General features: G+C 45.4%; 1 protein-coding gene across 6 annotated transcripts in view; it reads right to left on the bottom strand.

Annotated features, from left to right (window-relative positions):
* Positions 1-25,400, bottom strand: part of LUZP1 (leucine zipper protein 1) — a 102,799-nt gene that overhangs the window by 17,267 nt on the left and 60,132 nt on the right. For 3 of the 6 annotated variants that reach the window (XM_005203159.4, NM_001205828.1, XM_059874417.1), the window contains one exon: positions 13,289-13,394. The gene's annotated coding sequence lies outside the window, so the exon portion shown is untranslated. Of the gene's footprint in view, positions 1-11,817; positions 12,034-13,288; positions 13,395-15,661; positions 15,867-25,400 lie in introns of all 6 variants that reach the window. The other 3 variants (XM_025001504.2, XM_005203156.5, XM_005203158.5) reach the window with 3 other exon arrangements.

Genomic DNA, 25,400 nt, shown 5'->3' with positions numbered 1-25,400 from the left:
GGAAACAATGGAAACAGTGAAAGTGAAAGTGAAAGTTGCTCAGTCATGTCTGACTCTTTACAACCCCATGGACTATACAATCCATGGAATTCTCCAGGCCATAATACTGGAGTGAGTAGCCTTTCCCTTCTCCAGGGGATCTTCCCAACCCAAGGATCAAACCCAGATCTCCCACAAAGCAGGTGGATTCTTTACCAGCTGAGCTACAAGGGATGTTCAAGAATTCACTAGAGTGGGTAGCCTATCCCTTCTCAAGCAGATCTTCCCAACCTAGGAGTTGAACCGGGGTCTCCTGCATTGCATGGAAACAGTGACTGACTTTATTTTCTTGGGCTCCGAAATCACTGCAGATGGTGACTGAAAGTGAGGTCACTCAGTCGTGTTCAACTCTTTGCAACGCCATAGACTGTAGCCTACCAGGCTCCTCCATCCATGGAATTTTCCAGGCGAGAGTACTGGAATGGGTTGCCATTTCCTTCTCCAGGGGATCTTCCCAACCCAGGGACTGAACCCAGGTGTCCCACATTGCAGGCAGACGCTTTACCTTCTGAGCCACCAGGGAAGCTTGCAGATGGTGACTACAGCCATGAAATTAAAGGACACTGCTCCTTGGAAGAAAAGCTATGACAAACCTAGATAGCATATTCAAAAGCAGAGACATTACTTGTCTAACTCAACAAAGGTCTGTCTAGTCAAAGCTATGGTTTTTCCAGTAGACATGTATGGATGTGAGAGTTGGACCATAAAGAAGGCTTAGCGCCAAAGAACTGATATTTTTGAACTGTGGTGTTGCAGAAGACTCTTGAGAGTCCCTTGGACTGCAAGAAGATCAAACCAGTCAATTCTAAAGGAAATCAGTCCTGAATATTCACTGCAAGGACTGATGCTGAAGCTAGAAGCTCTGATACTTTGGCCACCTTATGTGAAGAACTGACTCATTTGAAAAGACCCTGATGCTGGAAAAGATTGAAGGCAGGAGGAGAAGGGGACGACAGAGGTGAGATGGTTGGATGGCATCACCGACGCGATGGACATGAGTTTGAGCAAGCTCCGGGAGATGGTGATGGACAGGGAGGCCTGGCATGCTGTAGTCCATGGTGTTGCCAAGAGTTAGACATGACTGAGCAACTTAACAACAACAAAATGCATGCTAAGTCACTTGAGTCATGTCTGACTCTTGGACATGCAGCCCGCCAGACTCTGTCCATGGATTCTCCAGCCAAGAATACTGGAGCGGGTTGCCATGCCCTCCTCCAGGGGATCTTCCCAAACAAGGGATTGAACCAAGGTCTCCCACTTTGCAGGTGGATTCTTTACCATCTGAGCCACCAAGGAAGCCCAAGAGGGATTTGAGGAGATGACAAATGTTACTACCTCTCTCCAACCCCAAGATCTCCCCCATTAATTATACTTTAAGCCTACAGCCACCAGGTGGAGCCCATGTTCAGCTTTTGCAAACACTAAGGTCAGAGGTGTTGGAAATGGTCTCCCTCCCTGGGCCTCTCAGATCATGCCCACTCCAGGATTATTCTTCCCTCTCCACCACTTGGCTCCCCTGTATATTATCTTTGTCTTCTCACTTTTGGTTCTTTCAGTCTCCCCTTCTCCTTTCCCCAAGCTTACAGGCTTCCTCATTCTCAAGAATGGAGAGTAAAACACCCCTTCAGTGGTACTTTTATAAGAAAGAAACCTCTTTCCTTATTCCCACCAACATTTCCACATACAAAAGCACTTGTTTTGGGACCTCTCTAGTGGTCCAGTGGCTGAGATTCCAAGCTCCAGTGCAGGAGGCCCAGGTTCAATCCCTGATCGGGGAACTAGACCCCACGTACCACAACAAAAGAGCTCCCATACAGCAACGAAGATGGGAGATCCCACATGCTGCAACCAAAGCCGAGCACAACCAAGTACATTAATGTAAACACACACACACGTCGTTTTCATACTTCCCTGGTGGCTCAGCAGAAAGAAGCCACTTGCCAATGCAGGAGATGCAGGTTCGATCCTTGGGTCAGGAAGATCTAGAGAAGGAAATGACAATCCACTCCAGTATTTTATTTTTTAAAACTGCTGTGGAAGAAGAGAGGGAAGAAACCCCACATGTACATGGGAAGAGTGGCAGACTGTGAATGAACAGGAAGCAGGCAGGGCTGACCACCTTACAGGACCTTATAAATTATCTTTGGGCCACTTCAGTATTCTAGACTGGGAAATCCCATGGATAGAGAAGCCTGGCAGGCTACAATCCCTGAAGTCTCAAAGACTCAGACATGACTTTAAGAGACTAAACAACAGCAGTTAAAAAAAACACACACAAAGCCTCTTAATAAGGGTAAAACAAGAGAGTAAAAAAGCTGGCTTGAAACTCAACATTAAAAACACTAAGATCATGGCATCCAGTTCTGTAACTTCAGGGCAGACAGAAGAGGACAAAGTAAAAGCAGTGACAGACTTTATTTTCTTGGGCTCCAAAATTACTGCAGACGGTGACTGCAGCCATGAAATTAAAAGATGCTTGCTCCTTTGAAGGAAAGCTTTAACAAACCCAGACAGTGTATTAAAAAGCAGAGACATCACTTTGCTGACAAAGGTCTGCGTAGTCAAAGCTATGGTTTCTCCAGTGGTCATGTATGGATGTGAGAGTTGGACCATAAAGAAGGCTGAGCACCGAAGAATTGATGCTTTTGAACTGTGGTGTTGGAGAAGACTCTTGAGAGTCCCTTGGACTGCAAGGAGATCAAACCAGTCAATCCTAAAGGAAATCAATCCTGAATATTCATGGGAAGGACTGATGCTGAAGCTCCAATACTTTGGCCACCTGATGCGAAGAACTGACCCTGATGCTGGGAAAGACTGAAGACAAAAAGAGAAGGGAGGCAGCAGAGGCTGAGATAGTTGGATAGCATCACCAACTCAATGGACATGAATTTGAGCAAGCTCTGGGAGACAGTGGAGAACAGGAGCCTGGCATGCTGCAGTCCACGGAGTGAAAAAGAGCTGAACACAACTTAGAGACTAAACGACAGTAAAAAAAAAAAAAAAGAAAATTACAATTTTTAAAAATTTATTTTTTAATTGAAAGATAATTGCTTTATGAATTTTTTAACTACCAATTTTATACGAAGGGTGGAGGGACAGGGGACTGAACTAAGTATGGGCCATAAATCACTTTTAAGTGAATAGATACAAAGGATCTATATTGGCATAGCAGTTATTGGAGGACAAATGATATATGATGCTTCAACAAAATGCTTTAAAACAACTTATCCTCATAAATATGATAGACAGCCATTAAATTGTATACTTTAAAGACAGGAACTTCATGAGAGGAACTGTTCAGCTTATCCCAAACTGAAACATTCTCCTCAATATGTCTTATTTATACTAATTTATACTACATTTTTCATAAACAAATCCCTTTCTCAGAAGAGGGAAATGTTAAACTTAAGTACAGTCCCATCTATAAATTAGAATTCTGAATTAGTAGAGTCCAGGAATAACTGATTTTTAAAATTCATTTGGATTTAGTGTTAATTCCACCTACATGTTTTGTTCAAGACTCTGATATGAATCAAAGAATGAAGAAACTAAACCCATGGAATATGTCGGGCTTCCCAGGTGGCACTAGTGGTAAAGAATCTGCCTGCCAATGAAGGTGACCCAAGAGTTGTGGGTTTGATATCAGGGTTGGGAAGATTCTCTGGAACAGAAATGGCAACCTGCTCCAGTGTTCTTGCCTGGAAAATCCCAAGGACAGAGGAACCTGGTGGGTTACAGTCCATGGGGCGGCAAAGAGTCAGACACAACTACACAGCTGAGCACACACCGCTGTGGCTGTTGTTCACTCAGTCGTGTCCAACTCTTTGCGACCCCATGGACTGCAGCAGGCACTGATTATACAGCAAACATCAACAGAAAATTATCACACACCACTACTCAAAGTCCTTTTAAACAGCCTTATTGCTCTCAGGGCAAAGCCCAAACCCAAACTCCCCAGCATGGCATGTGAGTGAATCGCTCAGTTGCGTCCAACTCTTTGTGACCCCGTGGGCTGCAGCCTGCCAGGCTCCTGTCCATGGAATTCTCCAGGCAAGAATACTGAAGTGGGTTGCCATTTCCTTCTCCAAATGGCATGTGAGGTCCTTCACAATCCACCTTGCCACCTTCAGCCTCATCTTCAAACTCCACATAGGCTCTGCATTCTCCAAGTTCCACAAACCGTGCACTCTATCTCACCTCTAGGCCTTCACTAGGTTGGTAATCATTCCTTCTTATTTGCTTCAAATCCCACCGTAGGCACCTCCTCCTGGAGCATGTCCTTCCTGAAACCCTGAACGAGATCGGGCACCACTTTCATGCACTTTAGTCTGCTGTGCTGGTCCCACCACAGCACTCACCACAATGCATTCAGGTTTTATTTACTCATCTTATCTCTCCAACTTGTTCCTTATTCATCATTGTATTCTCAGCACCCAGCAAGAAGCCTAGCACATAATTAATGCTTAAAATTTGATGAATGAATGGCTGAATGTGCCCCCTAATTATTAAATAGCTGATCAGTCCTTTGGCAATAACCATTAACAGAAAATAATAATAATAAATGATGTCAAGGAGTCAGTTACTCGTGAATTACAATGCAGAAAACAACCGACAAGAATAGACGCAGCCAGCACAGATATCAGGTCCTGTGGTGATCCTCTGGAAGGTCTCCTCCCAAGCCCCAAGCCACCTGCACAGTACTCCTCCCTGCTGGGCAATGACCCATCTGGCTTTCAGGTCTATGCCATGGAAATAGGACATAAATACCACAACACCACACCATTCACACAGACTCTCACTACTGGAGAAAGTTGAAGCAAAAAATACTTTGGATCTTCTTCCTCTCCTTAGAAAGTGATTTCAGAGCCAAAATTCAGCTAAAATATCATTCAGTCCATTGACTTTCAAACTGGACTCGGCAACTCCCACCCTGGGGAAAAAGGGTGGGCAAAGGTCTGAGCAGGCTGTCAGGGCCCCTCTCTCTTGTCAACCAAAGAAACTGATTTTAGTTTCTTAACATATTGAAAGTGAAAGTGAAAGTCGCTCAGTTGTGCCCGACTCTTCGAAACCCCATAGACTACACAGTCCGTGCAATTCTCCAGGCCAGAATACTGGAGTGGGTAGCCTTTTCCTTCTCCAGGGGATCTTCCCAACCCAGGGATTGAACCCAGGTCTTCCACATTGCAGGCAGATTCTTTACCAGCTGAGCCACCAGGGAAGCCCAAGAATACTGGAGTGGGTAGCCTATCCCTTCTCCAGCAGATCTTCCAGACCCAGGAATCAAACCAGGGTCTCCTGCATCGCAGGACTCCCGCAATGGTAGGAGTTGGTAAGACTCCTCTTTACCAACTGAGCTATCAGGGAAGGTCCTAACATATTGGGCTTCCCCCACATGACTGTAACGAAAGAGTTCTACCGCTTTTATTTAAAATAAAACTGCTTGTTTGGCCTAATCCTCTAATTTTAAAAATGAAAGAACTGAGACTCGAGATCTCTCCAGCAACTTAGCAAAATCAAGGACTTTAGTCTCCTGACTCTACCCAGAACTCTTCGCACTGGGTTAAATCACTTCCCTACAAATTCTTCAGCATTTTTACAAAGTGAGGAGTTCTGATTATATACAGACCAGTAACAGATACAAAGGGAACAAATACAGGACAGTCTCAAACTGAGCACAACTATATATTAAGTAGTTACTATATGGGTCACTAAGACTCAGACATGACTGAGTGACTTCACTTTCACTTTTCACTTTCATGCATTGGAGAAGGAAATGGCAGCCCACTCCAGTGTTCTTGCCTGGAGAATCCCAGGGACGGCAGAGCCTGGTGGGCTGCCGTCAATGGGGTCGCAGAGAGTCAGACACAACTGAAGTGACTTAGCAGCAGCAGCAGCAGCATACAGGCTTTCTCTAGGAATCCCTAATCTATCTACTTGAATAAATTAGTTCTCTGATGTTTTTTCATCCATCCAAAGACAATATGGTAATCCCCTGGCATGGAATGCACTTAGCACTTAGCAGAATGCCTCCCACACAAGTACAACAAATAGTAGCTATTACTATTACTTGTGGCTCAGATGGTAAAGAATCTGCGTGCAGGGCTGGAGACCCTGGGTCAATCCCTGGGTCTGGAAGATCCCCTGGAGAAGGGAATGGCAACCCACTCCAGTATTCTTGCCTGAAGAATACCGTGGACAGAAGAGCCTGGCCCGCTACAGTCTATGGGGTTGCAAAGAGTTGGACACAGCCCAGCAGCTAACACTAACCACTCAGCTTACACAGTAACCTTTTGGAATAGGGACCCTCAAACCTGCCCAAGGTCACACAGCTAGTAAGCAGGACAGCTAGATGGTGAACCCAAGTTCCAAAGACCACATTCCTTTTAGAATGCTACCCTCTTTGGCAGACTCATTTTTCTTCTCCATGCCTTATCAACCCCACCTACCTCACAGCAAAGGTTAAGGTCAGCAAAAGCTCTTTGGGAAAGTCCTATGCATCAGATCAGATCAGATCAGTCACTCAGTCATGTCCAAATCTTTGCGACCCCATGAATCGCAGCATTCTAGGCCTCCCTGTCCATCACCAACTCCTGGAGTTCACCCAGACTCACGTCCATCGAGTCAGTGATGCCATCCAGCCATCTCATCCTCTGTCGTCCCCTTCTCCTCCTGCCCCCAATCCCTCCCAGCATCAGAGTCTTTTCCAATGAGTCAACTCTTCACATGAGGTGGCCAAAGTACTGGAGTTTCAGCTTCAGCATCATTCCTTCCAAAGAAATCCCAGGGCTGATCTCCTTCAGAATGGACTGGTTGGATCTCCTTGCAGTCCAAGGGACTCTCAAGAGTCTTCTCCAACACCACAGTTCAAAAGCATCAATTCTTTGGCGCTCAGCCTTCTTCACAGTCCAACTCTCACATCCATGCATGACCACTGGAAAAACCATAGCCTTGACTAGACGAACCTTTGCTGGCAAAGTAATGTCTCTGCTTTTGAATATGCTATCTAGGTTGGTCATAACTTTCCTTCCAAGGAGTAAGCGTCTTTTAATTTCATGGCTGCGATCACCATCTGTAGTGTTTTTGGAGCCCAGAAAAAAAAAGTCTGACACTGTTTCCACTGTTTCCCCATCTATTTCCAATGAAGTGATGGGACCGGATGCCATGATCTTAGTTTTCTGAACGTTGAGCTTTAAGCCAGCCTTTTCACTCTTCACTTTCACTTTCATCAAGAGGCTTTTTAGTTCCTCTTCACTTTCTGCCGTAAGGGTGGTGTCATCTGCATATCTGAGGTTATTGATATTTCTCCCGGCAATCTTGATTCCAGCTTGTGCTTCTTCCAGTCCAGCGTTTCTCATGATGTACTCTGCATATAAGTTAAATAAACAGGGTGACAATATACAGCCTTGACGAACTCCTTTTCCTATTTGGAACCAGTCTGTTGTTCCATGTCCAGTTCTAACTGTTGCTTCCTGACCTGATACAAATTTCTCAAGAGGCAGGTCAGGTGGACTGGTATTCCCATCTCTTTCAGAATTGTCCACAGTTTATTGTTATCCACACAGTCAAAGGCTTTGGCATAGTCAATAAAGCAGAAATAGATGTTTTTCTGGAACTCTTGCTTTTTCGACGATCCAGCGGATGTTGGCAATTTGATCTCTGGTTCCTCTGCCTTTTCTAAAACCAGCTTGAACATCAGGAAGTTCACGGTTCACATATTGCTGAAATTTCACTAGGAAGAATCCTCCTAAAAAGAGCAACTCACTAACATCAGCCCTCCACCCTGGGAAAACAAGGAAATGGACTGAAAATGGGGTTAGTGTCACTTATCTCTGACCTTTCAGCCCTACAAATAGCCAGAGAAAGAGATGCTTTACTCTTCCAGGACCATCCACAAAGGGAAGAGACAGATGCCTTTCCTTCCAGTCCTACTGCATTCCCCATCAAGTATGTGTCTCCAGTTAAAATTCATTTATTTTGGAGACATCTATGGAACATCCATGATGAACCCACCATCTAGCCAAGTGCTAGAGAGAGATGGTTAAAACTCAACCCCTGCCTTTAAGGAATCAGAAAACTAGACCTAACTATAAAAAAAGAATAAAGAGGCCTCCCTGACCATCTCACAAAACACAGCACCCACTCTTCTGGATCCTTGTTCTCTTTTCCTGTTTTTTTTTTTTTTTCCCACTTAATACATTTCACCACCTGATAAGTGTGCTGGGAGCTTAGAAGAAGCAATTAATTGTGCCCAAGGGTGTGGGTCTGGGAAGGAAATTATGTATATTAAGCCTCAGAAATCATGGGAAAGTGAGGAACAGGACAGGGAGACCAGTCTTGAATGCCAACTTCCCCCTCCCCACCAGTGTCTCCCTCAGCTCCAACTCATACTAGCAAGATGCCCCACCAACTGTCTCTCATGAGCCCCTTTCTGCCAAAGGTTTTGAACCTAGTTCCAAGGGGCTCTATCGAGCATTCTGGAAGCTGGCTCTTTTTCCTGTCCTGGTGGGCCAGGAAGGTCTGAAATAGTACATAGTCAAACTTGGCCTGCCCTTTCCCCCAACACAGCTGCCATGATTCACTTCCTGTTCCCAACAGTCATTTAAAGTAGAGGATCTGCAAATTTTTTCTTTCAAGTTTGATGGTATCCATATAAGTATATGACTTAGCTTGACAACAAGTATTTTAGGCTTTGTAAGCCCTAAGGTCTCTGTCCAACTACTCAACTGCCATCGCAGTGTGAAGCAGCCATACACAGTACATAAGCAAATGATGAATCTGTGTTTCAACTAAACTTTACCTACAAAAACAGGCAGTGGGCCTGTGGACCAGTTTGCAAGTCCCTGATCTAAAGGAAAATGGGAGAACTATTTTAAAGCAGCTTCCTCCTGACAATTCCTGGTTGCCCGTCTTAAAACCTTCGGCTATCCACATCTCGCCATCACTTCTTGAGTGTTTCTATTTAATTACTGAACTTAATTATTTTTCCCAGAATCATAAATTCATTTTAGACAGGCATTTTTGGATTTTAGATTTAGATATGCATATTTTAGACATGCAAACCTTGGGGTTGGGAGCCCAACTAGCATATAGACATTTTCCGGGTTGGATAGGATTTAGAGATCATCTGATCCAACCTCCCACTCAATGAAGAAATTATCTAGCGAGTAGTCATTCAGCTCCTATTCAAACAATTCTAATGACAGGAAGGATACTCATTTCCTCCCAAGGCAACTCATTTCATCTTCAGACAGCTCTATGGCAAGATACTCTACCTGTTTCTTCTCAGTACATTTTACCACTTAATTCTTTGTGTATTTGCTTACTGTCTCTTTACTAGATCGTATGATCTACGAGGTCAGGAACATGGTTTGGGGTTTTTTGGGGGGTGGACCTCTTTTTTACTGCTGTCTTTCTAGCAGTTTGAACAGCGGTACAAAAAAGGTATAAAGCAATCATTTACAGAGAGGAAGGGAGGGAGGGCAGGCGAGTAAAACAATGATGCACTTGGGGACTTTAAGTGACTCGGCAGTACTGACATGCCAGGCGCAGGGGAGCAGCAGGGCAGGTGAACTGGCATCGCTGGCGCAGCACAGAAGCCCCTGCAATCTCACAGCAAGCGCAGAGGCTAGAGTGGTAATGTTTGAGGAGCACATGTAGAATTCTCCCCTTTCCCTCTGCCTCTTTCTTCCAAGCCTCCCCTGCCCCATTCTGATAGTTGGTAATCTCTCACTGCAGTTTTCTGAAGTCTGTTCAGACAGCCCCTCCTCCAACAAAAGTGCACAGCCCTAAAACTTGTAGATACAAAATTCCCCTCTTATGCACAAGTGGTATGTTTCAAGACCCCTGGTGGACGCCTGAAACCACACCCAGCACCAAACCCTATATGTACTATGTCTTTCCTATACACTTGAACCTGGAACAACACGGGTTAGGGGCAACGACCTTCTAAGCACTCAAAAATCTGTGTGTAACTTACAGTTGGCCCTCCATATATTCAGCTCCTCTGCATCCTGGGTTCTGGGTCTATGGATTCAACCAACTGCAGCCCATGCTGTACTGCAGTATTTACTATAGAAAAGCATCCACATAAAAATGGACCCATACAGCTCAAGCCTGCACTGTTCAAGAGTCAGCTGGATAAAGGCTGGGTCAAGGATTCATTCACATTACTCAGAACAGCAGGCAACTCAAAGTTATAAATTCTTTATTTCTGTGCAGTGTCCAACTCTTTGTGACCCTTTGGACTACAGCCCACCAGGCACTCTGTCCATGGAATTTTTCAGGCAAGAATACCAGAATGGGTTGCCATTACCTCCTTCAGAGGATCTTCCTGACCCAGGGATCAACCCTGCTTCTCTGGCGTCTCCTGCACTGCAGGCAGATTCTTTACCTGCTGAGCCATCAGGAAAGCCTCCGTTTATTTCTGGAGTTTTCCATTTAATATTTCTGGTTGACCTGATCCATCTTACAGTTACATTATTTACCTTTTTTTTTAAATTTCAACCTGAAAGTCAGTTTCGATCAATAGTTTCAACTGTCTAAATATTTTCTACACCTTCCAATTTATAAGCATTCACTGTTTATCTTTTCTGTATCTTCATCCAAATTGATTTTTAAATTGTTAAATAAAATATAACCAAGAAAAGCCCTCCAGAACGCCATTAAAAACAACCCCTCTAAATAAACATCAATCTATTAACCAGTACTTGCACATCACCTACATGCAAGCTGGCCCCAAATTCTGTCTTGGGGTCACATGAGAAAATGTTAAATACCTAATTTCAGCACTTTAGACACATTACGTTTTTAGCACATTTCTGAACCCCCAGTCCAGCCTAGGAGCCTTTTCAAAAAATGAACTGCCCTGATATACATCAAAGTGCTGGATATATGGTTAATTATCCCTGGATGGTGTGATTTCCCACCCCCCTAATACTTCAATAAAAAACTTGTGCTGATTTTACAATTTACACAAAATCATGGCAAAACCTAAAGGAAAAAAAAAATTATCAGTTCGTATGAGTTAGTGACTTGCAGGGTCCTCTCTCTGCTCTTATCCTTTGCTTAATCTGTTTTAGAATTCTACCAGGGATCACTGTCAAGTTTCTAATGATACTCTCAAGCCCATGTGACCTAAGGGTTAACTCCAGATAAATCAAACATATCTACAGCGACAGTCAGAACTTGACTCTGCCTTCAAACGACATCCAGAATCCATTCCTTTCTGGCCACGCAGCACTGCCACCCTCATCCCTGTCCTGACGACTGAGACAGAGGCAGAAGCTTCCTACCTGTCTCCTTGCTTCCGCCATTGCCCATTTCCCCCCATCCTCCACAGTCTATTCCCCAGCGGGAACAGAGTAAGCCTTTTAAAACCTAAGTCAGGACTTCCATGGTTGTCCAGTGGCTAAGATTCTGCGCTCCCAATGCAGAGGGCCCAGGTTTGATCCAGGAACTAGAGCTCACATGCCGCCACTGAAGATCCTACATTCACAATCAAAAAAGACCCTGAGTGCTACAACTAAGACCTGGCACAGCCAAATAGATAAGCATTTATTAAAAAGAAAAACAAAAAACAAACAAGTCCAGTCATGTCTCTCTTCTGCTGTCCACTCCTCAGTGGCTCCTATCTCAGAATAAAATGCCCTGAGTGCAAAGGCCCTTCCCCAGCTCTCGGGCCCGGGGTGAGCTGCAGCCAGCTCTGCTCTGCTCCGGTCCCTACACGCTCTCCCAGCTACTCCTCTCCAGCCCCGCTGGTCCTGCGACAGGCACACTCACGCTTGTGTCTCAGGGCTTCTCCATCTGCTCTTCCCTCCGCCTGGAATGCTCTTCTCCCATGTAATTCCTTGGGTGTGTTTCTCACTTCTTTCAGATCTTGGCTTTAAAGTATCACCTCATCAGAGACCTTTCCAGATGACCTGCAGAAAGTAACAGTCTCTCCGCTCCTCATCAGTTCCAACTGCCACCTTAGCCCGCTCTTGTTCTTCTGCGCACCTATCACATGTAGGTGTTACTTATTTACTGTATCTAACTATTCACTTTTTTAATGTTTTGACCCGTTAGAGTATATTCCCTGAGAACAAGAATTTTTTTCTGTTTTGTTCAATGCTGAATACTTAGCTCTAGGCATGCGGTAAGTGGTACCCTCAGGACATAAGCGCAGTATATGGCAAAGTATGTATGAGAGATACGTGTAATAAATTTTATTGATGAAAATGATTACTCCCCCCTCCCAAATTCACCAAGTATATTAAAAAAAAAAAAAAAGGGTGCTCCAATAAAGAGAGACTAAAGCACCCTCAGAAAGATCAATGAACAAATGAGTACTGACTGCCACTCCACCCAACCAAAAATGAATTTCATTACCTACCCAGTTCCCTGAGGTAGGAAAAACGCTCCAGGGAAAGGAACAGAACAAGAATCCTGAACCAATTAACAGATCAAGAATTTGTCTTCAAGTTTCCCACTCTCTCAAGAAGAGCCTGTCCTGTCCATAACTGTGCCTGCTTCCAGGAGCTCCCGTGAGACTGAGAAGTCTCACGAAAGATTCCTTTCCTATGTCCAGCCACTCCTATGCGTAGAACCCATTTCCCAGACTCACCCTCTGGCTGCCCCATTGCCCCACCTTCCAGAGAACCCTACTCTAATGAGTCCACAGCTACCATAGGGACCAAGACCATGAGGTCCTCTGGCCACTCTGCTCAGGCGTCTTCTGTTTCGTCAGTACCCTCACTTCCTTATTCAACACCACTAATAAAACACTGGCACACAGAATCCAGAAAGGGCTAGGAAGGAACTAGCTGGCAGACACTCCCTCAACCAAAAAGTGACGTGCTCAGAAGAGAAACTTAGTGAAATGAAAATAACCAGGTTTAAAATCTAGTTCTGCCATCGGCCACTTGTATAAACATAGAGAAGTTATTTAAACCTCTCAAAGCTCATTTGTTTGTGGTGAAAATAACAACACTTACCTCACACTTTGGTGTAAATATTAAGGGATATAATGTCTCTCATATAGTAAGTGTTCAGTAAATGGTAGACTGGCTGGTAGACTGAGTGAGAAAACATGTGAGGTGCTTAGCACAGTACCTGGTTCAGAAGGGATCATCAATAAATACCTCCCTCTCTCGCAATGGTGGAAAAACTGTAGAGACTACAGAAACTACTCCTCGCCCTGCGTGGCTGCGCACACTGTGTCACACTTACCATCCTCGCCCCAGTGTGGCTGAGCACACTGTGGCACACTTACCATTTAGGGGACTGAAGTTTCCTGTCAATGCTTCTGCCTGCTCCCCCAATGCTTGCTGTCGTGGACACGGTCACGCACTATACTGCAATGGCAGCTGCCTCTTGACCTGGAGAGAATATAAATAGAAGGCAGAGAGAGGTAAAATGTGAATCGCACAAGACTGGGCTGAGCCTGTCTCCCTCCTCAGGGAAGAGGGGGCATCTGGCTCTGGAAACTTCCCCTTTCCTATCGGATGGCATGGTCCCAAGACTACACTGTCATTCCTGAAATTAACAAACCTATACATTCCCCAATGGTCTAAACATTCATATGACAGCTTACATCCAGAAGGGATCTCAGAAATCTAGTTCAATGCCCTCATTTTAAGGAAGGAAACTAAACTTGGAAAGAGTGAGTCACATAACTGCTTAGGGCTGAAGCTGGGATTCCACTAAAAATCAGATGTTCTGGAATATGGGCAAGGAAAAAAACCCAAACATCTGTGGAGTATCCACCACACCCTGGACAATATGTTTTATGTTTTACACCAGACAATACCACAATAATGTTACTCCCTTATAGACAAAGAATCTAAATTTCAACAAGACAAGTGACTTGTCCAACATCTTAGTTGTGAGTGACAGAGACTTTAAATCCAAGACTGTCCAATTACAAAAGTCATGTCACCATGCTGACTCTCATTGGAGTACCTTCTAGACTTGGTTCTCAAAACAGCCCTGAACCAGCCAATATCAATCAGAACAAAAAGAGAGCCTCTTGAACTTTCCTGGTGGCCCAGTGGTTAAGAATCGGCCTGCCAATGCGGGGGACATGGGCTTGATCCTACATGCCTCGGGGCCAGTAAGCCCACGCGCAGCAACTACTGAGCCCGCCCACTGAGCTACTGAAGCCCATGTGTCCTAGGGCCCATGCTCCACGAAGAGAAGCCACTGCAAGGAGAAGGCTGGGCACCAAAACTAGCGAGCTGCCCCTACTCACAACTAGAGAAAGTCCGTGCAGCAGCCAAGACCCAGGGCAGCCAAATAGAAAATAAAACAAAATTTAAAAAATAGAGCCTCTCTGCCTGCAAACTTTACCCCCAGTTTTGTAACAAACCTTCTACAAGAGAGCTGAAAAGCCTCCTAACCCACTGAATCTTACCCCAACTCTGGAGAAGAGTAAATGAAGGTGGAAGATCTGGGTTAAACATCTGTCTATCCCGGTCTTAAGAAAGAATGGAAAGATGGCTTCTAAGCTAGTGGCAAGCTTAGAGGTTTCCGTACGTGGTCCTGCACCCATGGCACCTCCTTTCATCACAGCTGCCCACCCCTCCCTTGCATACCCCCACAGACCACCCTGTGACCTCCCTGCAAGGTTGCTGCTGCTGCTGCTGCGTCATTTTAGTTGTGTCCAACTCTGTGCGACCCCTTAGACGGCAGCCCACCAGGCTTCCCGTCCCTGGGATTCTCCAGGCAAGAACACTGGAGTGGGTTGCCATTTCCTTCTCCAATGCATGAAAGTGAAAAGAAAAGTGAAGTCGCTCAGTCGTGCCCGACTCTAGCGACCCCGTGGATTGCAGCCTACCAGGCTCCTCCGTCCATGGGATTTTCTAGGCAAAAGTACTGGAGTGGGGTGCCATTGCCTTCTTCTGTTGCTAGGTCCCCTTTAATCCAATTTCCATACCTCTATTACCAACCCCATAACACATTCAAATATACAGAATCTGCCTGTACCTCCATCCTCCTGGGGAGAAAGGCTAGAATAAAGATGGAGAAGTAATAAAATGATAGCTTTTCCCAAATGGCCTTTAAAAAGATGAAGGCTTGAAGTCTCAAGCCAATAAGACCTAAGAGAGAATTATTGATAAGCAATGAACACAGCTAGAAAAGAAGAAGAAAAAGGACCTGTATTAAGGGCAGCACCTGAAGGATGGCTTGGGTGGGCGGGCTTCAAAAAAAGAATCAATCTAAGCAGATTAAGTGTGGTTGCTATTCAAACAGCAGGACTGGCCCACAGACCTTCTGTCCTGCCCCCTCCACCCTTTTTACACACATACACATCCCTTCCTTTGCATAGCCTAGAACCTTTCCTACATAAACATTTTAAACTCCAAGAAATGGCCACATAAATCTGGTCTGTCACCACCATGGTCTCTGCAGCCCTAACAGTGGCAGCAGCGCCTCTACTGAAGCCGCTGCCCCCACCTCCAGCCAAACCTGCTGGCGTATTAATAAAGCCTAGGAGCCCGTCTCTTCAAAACAGGATGGAATACCCTGCCAAAAAGCAAGCAAACAGGAACTCCAGATGATCCTCATTTGTTTTCCATTGACACAGACTCTCTCCTTATTTCTAAGGGCAAGTGATTTCTTTCCTTTGCTCCTGAATGTCACTTACTTCTTCCATCCTCGGTGTACTGGTCCTCTGTCCCCAGAAACAAAGGATAACTGTAAACATCCTCCAACTCTTCAGCGCTGCCTCTTCAGAGCCTTTCCGCCCTGACAGATCTTGCCAGGCCACTTCCCCGAGGCATTTCTTCTGGTGCTTTGTGCTGTTACTGTTGGTGCTAATGGTGGTGGTTCTGCGTGTATGTGCTATCTGTCTAGGAAAAGAGTATAAAAGGACCCTTACAGATCAGGGAGTCCAACTGCCTCATCTCCCAGAGAAGAAAAGGAGTCAGCAAAGGAGAAGAAACTGGCCCAAGGCAGCAAAGCTGGCTGAAGTGAACACATTGAGTCCACCTGAGATAACCAACAAGCCACAGAAAGGAAACCATCAGTCCATCCTCACTTGATTGCTGAACGTAAAGTTCTCTTACTCTTGGGCTCAGACCTAGGTTGCGGTGACATGACTAAAGGCATCAAGGTCAGAATCGTGGGTAAACACAGGACGCATTATAGTATTAATAACTCCGTCAGGAGAATGGTGAAGTTGCAACCAGCCAGCACACCAAGCACACTGCTCCTTCTGCGGCAAAACCAGGGTGAAGAGACGGCCTGTGGGCCACTCGCCCTGTGCTTCTGCATGAAGATGTAGCTGGTGCTGTAATGTGCGGACCTACAGCACTATTTCCGCTGTCACAGTACAGCCAGCATCAGAAGCCTGAAGGGACTGAAGGGCCAGGAGAAGCACCACCACCTGAAATGCTGCTGACCTATAATACACGAGTCATTTCACGCAACAACAAAACTCTCTTAAATGTGTATCACCTCTGTCCCAAAACACTTTAATAAGGACTGGCAGGGCATGAATTCCCCACTTTTGGAGCTTTGACTTGAGGGCTGTCCAGCTGAAGTTCCAATTAAAAATCAAACCCAAGGCTTTCTGTTCATGGGAACCGGAGGACACGGAGACCAGGGCAGCCGCAGACACCAAGAAGAAGACAGCCAGACATGGAGCCCAGGTTCTGCTTGATGCTCTGCCCGGACTCCAGCTGACCCTGAACCACAGCTGCACAGGGCAGAATCCAAGGACCTCCGCTAAGGACAAAAGGACCGGACTGAGCCGTGCACAGCTACCCGCTGCACGTGAGACGGAACGTGCAACTCAAGTCTGCCCAGGGCGCCTGCCTGCTGAAACAAACACAGCAATGGGGCAGTCTCTATAACATAACATTCACACGCATCCATGCCAAGGACACAAGCCCGAATTACACGAAGAACTGAAAGAAGTAAACCGTCTGCAAGAGTTAGGAAACAACAACAAATCCACAGAGGCAACACTAAGATGACCCAGATGCTGGGATTATCAAACAAGGACATTAAAGCAGCTATTGTAACAGCTATTAAAAGCAGAGAAATTGGTGGTGGCGGGGGAGGGGTGGTGGTGGGGGGGCGGACAGGGAGGGGGGAAGGAAATTTTAGAATAGAAATGCAGGATCTGAAATTTTAAAGTTCTCTGAATGAGTGGGCTTAAGAAGAGAATGGAGATTAACACAGAAAAGACTCGATGAAACTTGTAGATCAACAGAAATTATTTAAACTGAAATAAATGGGTCATCCACAGTCTCTAGAAAATTCACTCTCAGGCCTTTCACCTAAGTGTATGCGGTGATTACTTTCTGTTATCAGAAAAACAGGTTATCAGAGAACCAGAATGACTAAGGATCACAGAGAAACCATTACCTGCAATTCTTTTGGAACAGGTTACCCCCGTCAACTAATTAACCTCCTGTGGCCTTTCAAACATAAGCAAAAAAGAAAGTATAAAGGTGGAAAATGAGAAGGCAGGAGAAAAAATGTAAACCTGAGACAACCATACTGTTCAAAGTCCTAAGATTCAAATCTAATGCTCCACTGTCTGTACTGAGAAGCCAGGAGATAGTCATGTTTTCCCCTATAACTGCTGAGGTGGCATTCTCAGGATTATTAGTGAAAAAAGTCAGGAGGGATTTTAACCTTTCTCTGCCCTGTGTGGTCTCTTCAACAAAAATCCAACCTAGGAAACAGGCTCCTAGCAGGATGGGGTGGGACCAATCAAACGACAGTCGGTTGGGAGCTGAAGAGAGCAACTTGGCGACAGCCAGCCTCGTGCCAGAACCCCACTGAGGTCATCATGTTGGAGTTCAGCTGCAAGACTTGTCAGTTTCCGTAAGCCCTGCCCTCCTACCTGGGCCACCTACCCGCAGGCAACAGAGTCCAGTGCAAGTGCTCTGTTCTCAAGTGCTGTGATTAATTCTTAAACTGTGTTAATAACAGAGATTTCAACACTTATCTCTGATGGAGGATAATGTCTGCTCGAATAATGTCTTTCCTTTTCTGCTCCTCCCAGGATAACTTATTACTCCTGAAACTCTTAAGATAAGAAGAAGATACTCTCTTATCCTCCATATGACAGATGAGCAAACAGACTGAGAGCCGTGTGACCCTTTTAGGAGACCTTTTAGGAAACAGAGACAGGACTGGTATCTAGTCATCCCACCTCTGAGCTACAGGGCTTTTCTTCACTTCACTAAAGAAGCTTTGCCCAACAAAGGGTCAAAAATACAGGCTGGAATTGAAAAGAAAGGGCTTAGGCTCTTAAGAACTTATTACTAACAAACAACTGGTAAGACTAGCTTGCGATTAGCATTTCTGTTTAAATGCAGGCCCTGGAGGATGCCACCTGGCTCTTCTGCTTCCTTTCCTAACTAGTAGGTTATAACTGAGACTAGGCCTCCTTGCAATTAGCCCATGTTTGTGGGGTTTAGCAACCGAACCACATGCCTGAAATTGTTGGTTAGTCACCTGCTTTAACAAAGTTGGCTGCTTCAGAAGAACATGCTGGCTGCCTTTAACCTCTAGAAGTCTATCATTAGGGTATCAAGGAGCCATAAGGACTGTAACAAGTAATGGCAAATGGGCTTCCCTGGTGGCTCAGTGGTAAAGAACCTACCTGCCAATGCAGGAGATGCAGGTTTGATCCTTGGGTCGGGAAGATCCCCTGGAGAAGGAAATGGCAACCCACACCAGTATTTTTGCCTGAGAAACCCCATGGACTGAAGGAGCCTGACGGACTACAGTCCATGGGGTCACAAAGAGTTGGACGTGACTGAGCAACTAAACAACATCAACGGTGAATGTAGTTAAACAGCAAGTCACAGAAACCAACCTAAGAAGCAAGGAACCCAATGCTTCTGTCACCTAATTTAATCCTCACAGGAACCCTATCAGGAAAATACCATCATGCTTATTTTATAAATGAGACGAAATTAAAGGTTCAAAGTCATGGAGCTAATAAGTGGTAACTGATAAGTGGAGTCTCACCTAGCTATTTCTGTCCCAAAATACACTTTCTCCTCTCCTTTATAACTCTCTAAGCAATCAGCTCTCGGATCTCACCCAAAGAAAAGTCAGTCCTGATCCACAGTCCAAATGTCACAAACCTTCATGAGGTTGATGGGTACTTTGTTCATTCATTCATTCATTCAAATATTGACTGATAATGCATTAGGCTCTGGGGCAAGCACTGGGAATAAAACAGTGAGTAGAAACAGATTGTCTTCAAGGCATTTACTGTTTAATATGATACTTTTCTAAGTTCTGACTGGACTTTGCAACCCATGGACTGTAGCTCACCAGGCTCCTCTGTCCATGGGATTCTTCAGACAAGAACACTGGAATGGGTTTCCATGCCCTCCTCCAGAAGATCTTCCCAACCCAGGGATCAAACTCGCGTCTCTTATGACTCCTGTCATGACAGGCAGATTCTTTACCGCTAGCGCCACCTGGGAAGCCCAGAAAGTTCTTCCTTCCCACACTGGGAGTCAAACCCTGGTCACCTAGGTAAAAACCAAGAATCCTAACTGCTAGACCATGTGGGAGGGACTAAAGAATCATATAAAATACAAAATACATGAAATACCATTAATAGAAAGTGACCCGCTGGCCTAGGTCTACAAAAGCTCCAATCAGGGTGAGAACGTTCCAAGTAGAAGAGGGAGCACAGTGAGCTAGCGGAACTAAAGTAAATCTATGTAACCAAAGAAGGGAGAAACATTAACTACAAGAGACGCAATGAGGCAGGAGACATTTGGAGAGAGTCCTACCATGTAGCCCCTGGAGCCCAAATTATGGGTTTGCATCTTTATCCAAAGAGCTTAAGTCATCTAAGTGTTAAAAAGAGATAACTTTTGAAATGTGTACACATTTCAAGAAGATCACTTTGACTTCAGTATGAACAACAGATGGAAGGAGGTAAAGATGGTGCCAAGAGATCAGAAAGGAGGCGGTCCTGTGGTCCAGAAGCAGCAGTAACAGGGCACATCACTGATGCCCCAGCGCACCCGATGTTCCAGGCCCTGCTCGCGGCCATTTATATGAACGAACTTAATCCTCACAGCAACTCTGTGAAACAGACAATTATCAGTACTAAACAGATATGACTTGATATAAGGTTAAGTAACGTAACGGAATTACACCCCTCCCCGTTGTGCCCTCACTTCCCTCACGGTTGGTCCTATGCATTCCTTCTTCATATTCAACCAGTAAAACTTCAGCCCTTGTTAAACCAAACTAACAACCTCTCCAGGCCAACACCAAAGCATCTAAATTATAACCTAACTTGTATCTCTAGAGAAAATATAACCATATTGACTGATAAGATTTTAAACTGATCACCACAAATTTCCAACAATTTTCTCTCAAAGCTGCCAGCAATCCTGCTACATTTCCCTTAGTAGGTTCACTTTTCTACTCCCCAAGATGATTCACATCTTTTTTCCCTCCCGATAAACCTCCAGCCCCCAGCAGCTAATAACCCTGTCACCAAGAGGAAACATTCAGTAGTATCCAGTTCACTATGTTCTTTATCTGATATGCATGTATCCTTGCTGAAATGGAACTTTTGTTAAATACAGGCTGATATCAAGGTGGCTCCCCAGTCAAATCTGAAACAGTATCAAAACCAAGAAGCAACAGTCAGACCATGATTTTCCTAACTTCAGATCTAACCACACACCAGCATTCTGCTTCTCCTACTGTGATAATGAAGTCTCCACTGGTATATAAAGTACAACCTTTCATACCTACTATGGCTCTAGTTTCCTCTTAGCTTCATATACAGTTATCCCCACTCCCTCTTACATCATTGTTTTCTCTCTTTAAAGATTCACGTCCACCAGCATACAAACAAGCTCAAGAAATTAGCTACTTGAAGTCGGATCCACAAACTTGGCACTGGCTCACCAACTGTTAGCAGGATGATGTCACTGTTCAGTCATTCAGTCACGCCCACCTCTTTGCAACCCCATGACTGCAGCACACCAAGCGTCACCATCTCCCAGAACTTGCTCAAACCCATGTCCACTGAGTTGGTGATGCCATCCAACCATCCTGTCCTCTATCGTCCCCTTCTCCTTCTGCCTTCAATCTTTCCCAGCATCAGGGTCTTTTCCAATGAGTCAGCTCTTTGCATCAGGTGGCCAAAGTACTGGAGCTTCAGCTTCAACATCAGTCCCTCTAATATTTATTCAGGATTGATTTCCTTTAGGATTGACAACTTTGATCTTGCAGTCCAAGGGACTCTCCAACACCACAGTTGAAAAGCACTGATTCTCTGGCACTCAGCCTTTGTTATGGTCCAACTCTCACATCCGTACATGACTACTGGAATAACCATTGGACTATTTCTGTACCAGTATAGGTACAGCAATTGAGAGGAAGTATGTAGACATTCGTGCGCAATGTGACACTGCTGTGACATCCAAGCACATGATCAGTGGACTTCTCCAATGGTAGGCCAGTAAGGGTACTGGTGAACTCAAATAGCAAGTCATGTGTCAAGTGAGCTATGTACAGATCATACACAGTACTACCACATATGGGCTTCCCTGGAGGCTCAGATGGTCGAGTCCGCCTGCAATGCAGGAGACCTGCGTTTGATCCCTGGGTTGGGAAGATCCCCTGAAGAAGGAAATAGCAACCTACTCCCAGTATTCTTCCCTGGAGAATCCCACGGACAGAGGAGCCTGGCAGTCCACGGGGTCGCAAAGAGTCCGACACAACCAAGCGACTAGCACTTTTACTTTCACACTTCCAGGTCCGAGACCACATTTGAGAAGCAAGATTCTAGAATTTCTGATCTTAAAAAACAAGACCAAAAAAAAAAGAATAAACTCTCTCTCGAGCTCACTTCCTCCGCCACTCCAGCTCCAATGTCTCTTCTCTTGAAAGGTTGTCTACATTCTCTGTTCCTCCTCTTTCCTCCTCTCAGTTCACTCCAGTCTTCTATCCTCAGCACACCAGACTGTTCATAAGGGTCAAAGGCCTCAATGTTGCCGAATTCTAGACCATCTCTTTGACCTCTAAACAGCATTAACACAAATAACCACTCTTTCTCCATCAAAACACTTTCTTCCTTAATTCCAGGATATCATACTTTTCCTGAGCTTCTTCCTACTCCACTGGCTCACTGTTAATTCATTTTTGTTGGCTCCTCCTCTACTCAACAAGGGTCAATCCTGGGCCTCTTTATCTGTAACCTCATTTCTTTGGGTAACCTCATTCAGTCCCAGCACTTTTGAAGCCCAATGGCTGCAAAAGCTTTCCTCAGCAGTGACCGACCCCCGCCCCAAACTCCAGTAGCATATCCAACAAGTTACCTGACATCTCTACCCAGACATCTAATCAACATCAAATCTACAGTCTCATGTATTTTTTAAATTTAATGAAAACTTTTATATGTGGAATTAGCCAGCTCAGTTTAGATGATCCCAATTTTGCTGGCAATAGCCAAAGCACCATAGTCAGAAGCCAATCAAACAAATGGCTTCTCTCCATCAGGCCTGATCAGGGTGTTGACCTTACCACATCAGTGTTCTAGAGCTTCTCACAGCCTGTTGAGTTTGGCACTTGTTGGTCCCGACATCCACAGTGAACACCAGTGTGTTGCTGTCTTTTGTCTTCTTCATGGCTCATTTGGGGGCCGGGGGGTGGGGGTGGGGATTTGATGGTGGCATAGTGAGTGGTCAAGTCTGTTCCTCCAAGGGGCAGCTCTTCCAAGAATATCTGGGCTGCCTCCTTAGCTGCAGTGTTTTGGGCCACTGGAAGGCGGGCAACGTCTGGATCTTCTATTTTTGTGGTTGTAGATGCCTTTTAACACTGCTTTCTTGGCCTTAACAGCCTTTGCTTTGGCTTTGGAAGGGGCAGGGGCTCCCTTCTTCACCTTCGGTGCCATTTTTGTGAAAAGCTTCTTATACTCTTGTTGGTCTTCACTGTCCACTCTTCCCTCCCCAGCGCCATTCCTCTTTCCCCATCTCAGTTCACAGCCACACCATCCACCCAACTGTCCAGGCCAAACACCTGGAATCATCCTGGATTCTTCTTTCCCTCACGTGCCACATGCAAATCCACCACCAAGTCCCATCAACTCTGAGATTTTCTGGAGTCTGTCCCTCTGCCCTCTATACTCCAAATAAGCACTCTGGTCCAAACACCTAGACTCTGACCCTACCAACTGCAATAGCCTTTCCTTAAGTCTCCCTGCTACCGGCTGTCCCCATTCACCAAATAATAGTGAATTAAATTTCTAAAAATTTAATCAGATCAAGACTCTAATCTCTAATGGCTTTCCCTTTCACTTAGTATAATCCAAAGTCCTCATCACGGCCTACAAGACCCTACATGATCTGGCCCCTTCCTCTCAGACCTCATCTCCCACCAGGTTCCCCCTCACTTCCTGTTCCTTGCACACACATTGTTCATTCTTGTCTTAGGGCCTCTGCACTGTTCCCTTACACCCTTTGTAAGCTGGCTCCTTTTAGTCACTGAAGAGTCAGCTTAAATTTCACCACCTCTGTGAAGACTTGACCAGCCGATTTAAAGTAGCTCTCACCCTCTAACCTATCACCCTAGTTATGCTCACCTTAACACTCAACCCTGTCTGACACTTTGTCTATTTGTTTATTGCTTGTCTCTTCCTCCCCACCCCTACCACCGCCTTCTGTTTGCCCTTCACAGTATCCCCAAGGTCTAGAACAGAGACTGACTGACAATAAATAGATGAGTCTTCAGCACAGGGAAGTGATCTAGGCTGGAGACATGCGTTTATGAGTCATGTGTGAGAGGTGTGGCGACTAAAGTCAATGGGGCAGATGATATCGCCCAGGGAGAGTGTCCACTACAAGGAGAGAGGAGGGCCTGGGAGAGCAGAGCATTTAATAGCTGAGGAATGGAGGATGCGCCTGCAAAAACAACAAGGAAGACAGTACGTCACTGGAGCCAAGAGAAGAGAGGGTTTGTTTCCGGAAAAACCGGGTGGTCAACAGTGTCATCTTCACTGAGAAAATTAAAGACGGAAAGTGTTGAATTCAGCTTCATGGAGAACATCAGTGACCTTAGTAAGAGGTGTTGCACTGAAATGATAAGCACAGAAGCCAGACTGGAGCTGAGTGAGTAGAGACAGGCCGTGAGTATAGACAACTTTTTTTGAAAAGTTTGGCTATTTGAAAGCAAAGATGATGGATTACAGAGAATGTGGGGCTGAGGAAGAAGAGTTGTTCTGTTTCTGTTTGAAGAGTTGCTTTGTCTCTTGTGTTACTCATCCAAGCAGCACCGCTGCATGCACACGCTGCCAGTCACCCAGAAGTCTGACGCCCTCACGGCCAGTCAGGACGCCGCCTAAATGACCTCGGGACCGGCTCCTAAACGCCCAGTCCCCATGAGTTTCCGTTTACGTGTGCACCGCATCTGCGCTTCTATACTCTTTCACTAAGTGCCGTCAGGAACAGGGTACTGGGCTTTCTTATGAAAGGCCTGTGTTTAAAAGGCCTGTGTTTCTGCTGCCATTTTAACTTCAAGGCACAACTGGGGGTCATTATTTCTACCCCAACAAGAAGTCTGTTTCCATTCTACAGCCCCAAGAGCACTTCCCTTTGTCTTTCTTCCACACTCCCTCTCCACCCTGCCTGCTCCCCAGGCAACACACTATAATGGGAAGAGCACACTTAGTCTTAGGAGCTGGGAATCTGGGTTCCCACTGTAATTCAGTCTCCTATCAGGTCAGAGGCTAAATCTCACGATCTCAGTTGTTTTCAGGTGGATACAGAAATGATAATATCCAAACTTCATGGCAGTGTTTGTTGTAAGGGTTATATAAGTGCCTAAGCACACAGGCCTAGCATCAAATACATGCTGCTAAGTCACTTTAGTCGTATCCGACTCTGTGTGACCCCATCGATGGCAGCCCATGAGGCCCCCCACCATCCCTGGGATTCTCCAGGCAAGAACAGTGGAGTGGGTTGCCATTTCCTTCTCCAATGCATGAAAGTGAAGATGCTCAGTCGTATCCGACTCTTAGCAACCCCATGGACTGCAGCCTACCAAGCTCCTCCATCCACGGGATTTTCCAGGCAAGAGTACTGGAGTGGGGTACCTTCGCCTTCTCCGAAATACATGCTACAAATGTTAATTCAATTTTCTTCTCATTACCATTCTGATTAAACCTTACATCCCCTGCCCAAGTTCATTTAGTTTCTCTTTTCCTCTGTCTATGCGCACCAAGAAAAGGAGAAGCAGCTTGAGAAACTTACTTGCCCAGTTCCAACCTAAAGAGTTTTAAAGTAGTACTAAAAAAGGTGGGTGGGTGGGGCCAGAGGTGGAACCAAGCAGCATCTAAAAGGGCAGGGAGGACCCCTGAGTGAGAAGAAACGGGTCAGGCT

Source organism: Bos taurus, chromosome 2 (genome assembly GCF_002263795.3).
Source record: "Bos taurus isolate L1 Dominette 01449 registration number 42190680 breed Hereford chromosome 2, ARS-UCD2.0, whole genome shotgun sequence".
Lineage (NCBI taxonomy): Eukaryota > Metazoa > Chordata > Mammalia > Artiodactyla > Bovidae > Bos > Bos taurus.
This window is presented reverse-complemented; position numbering and strand designations above follow the sequence as displayed.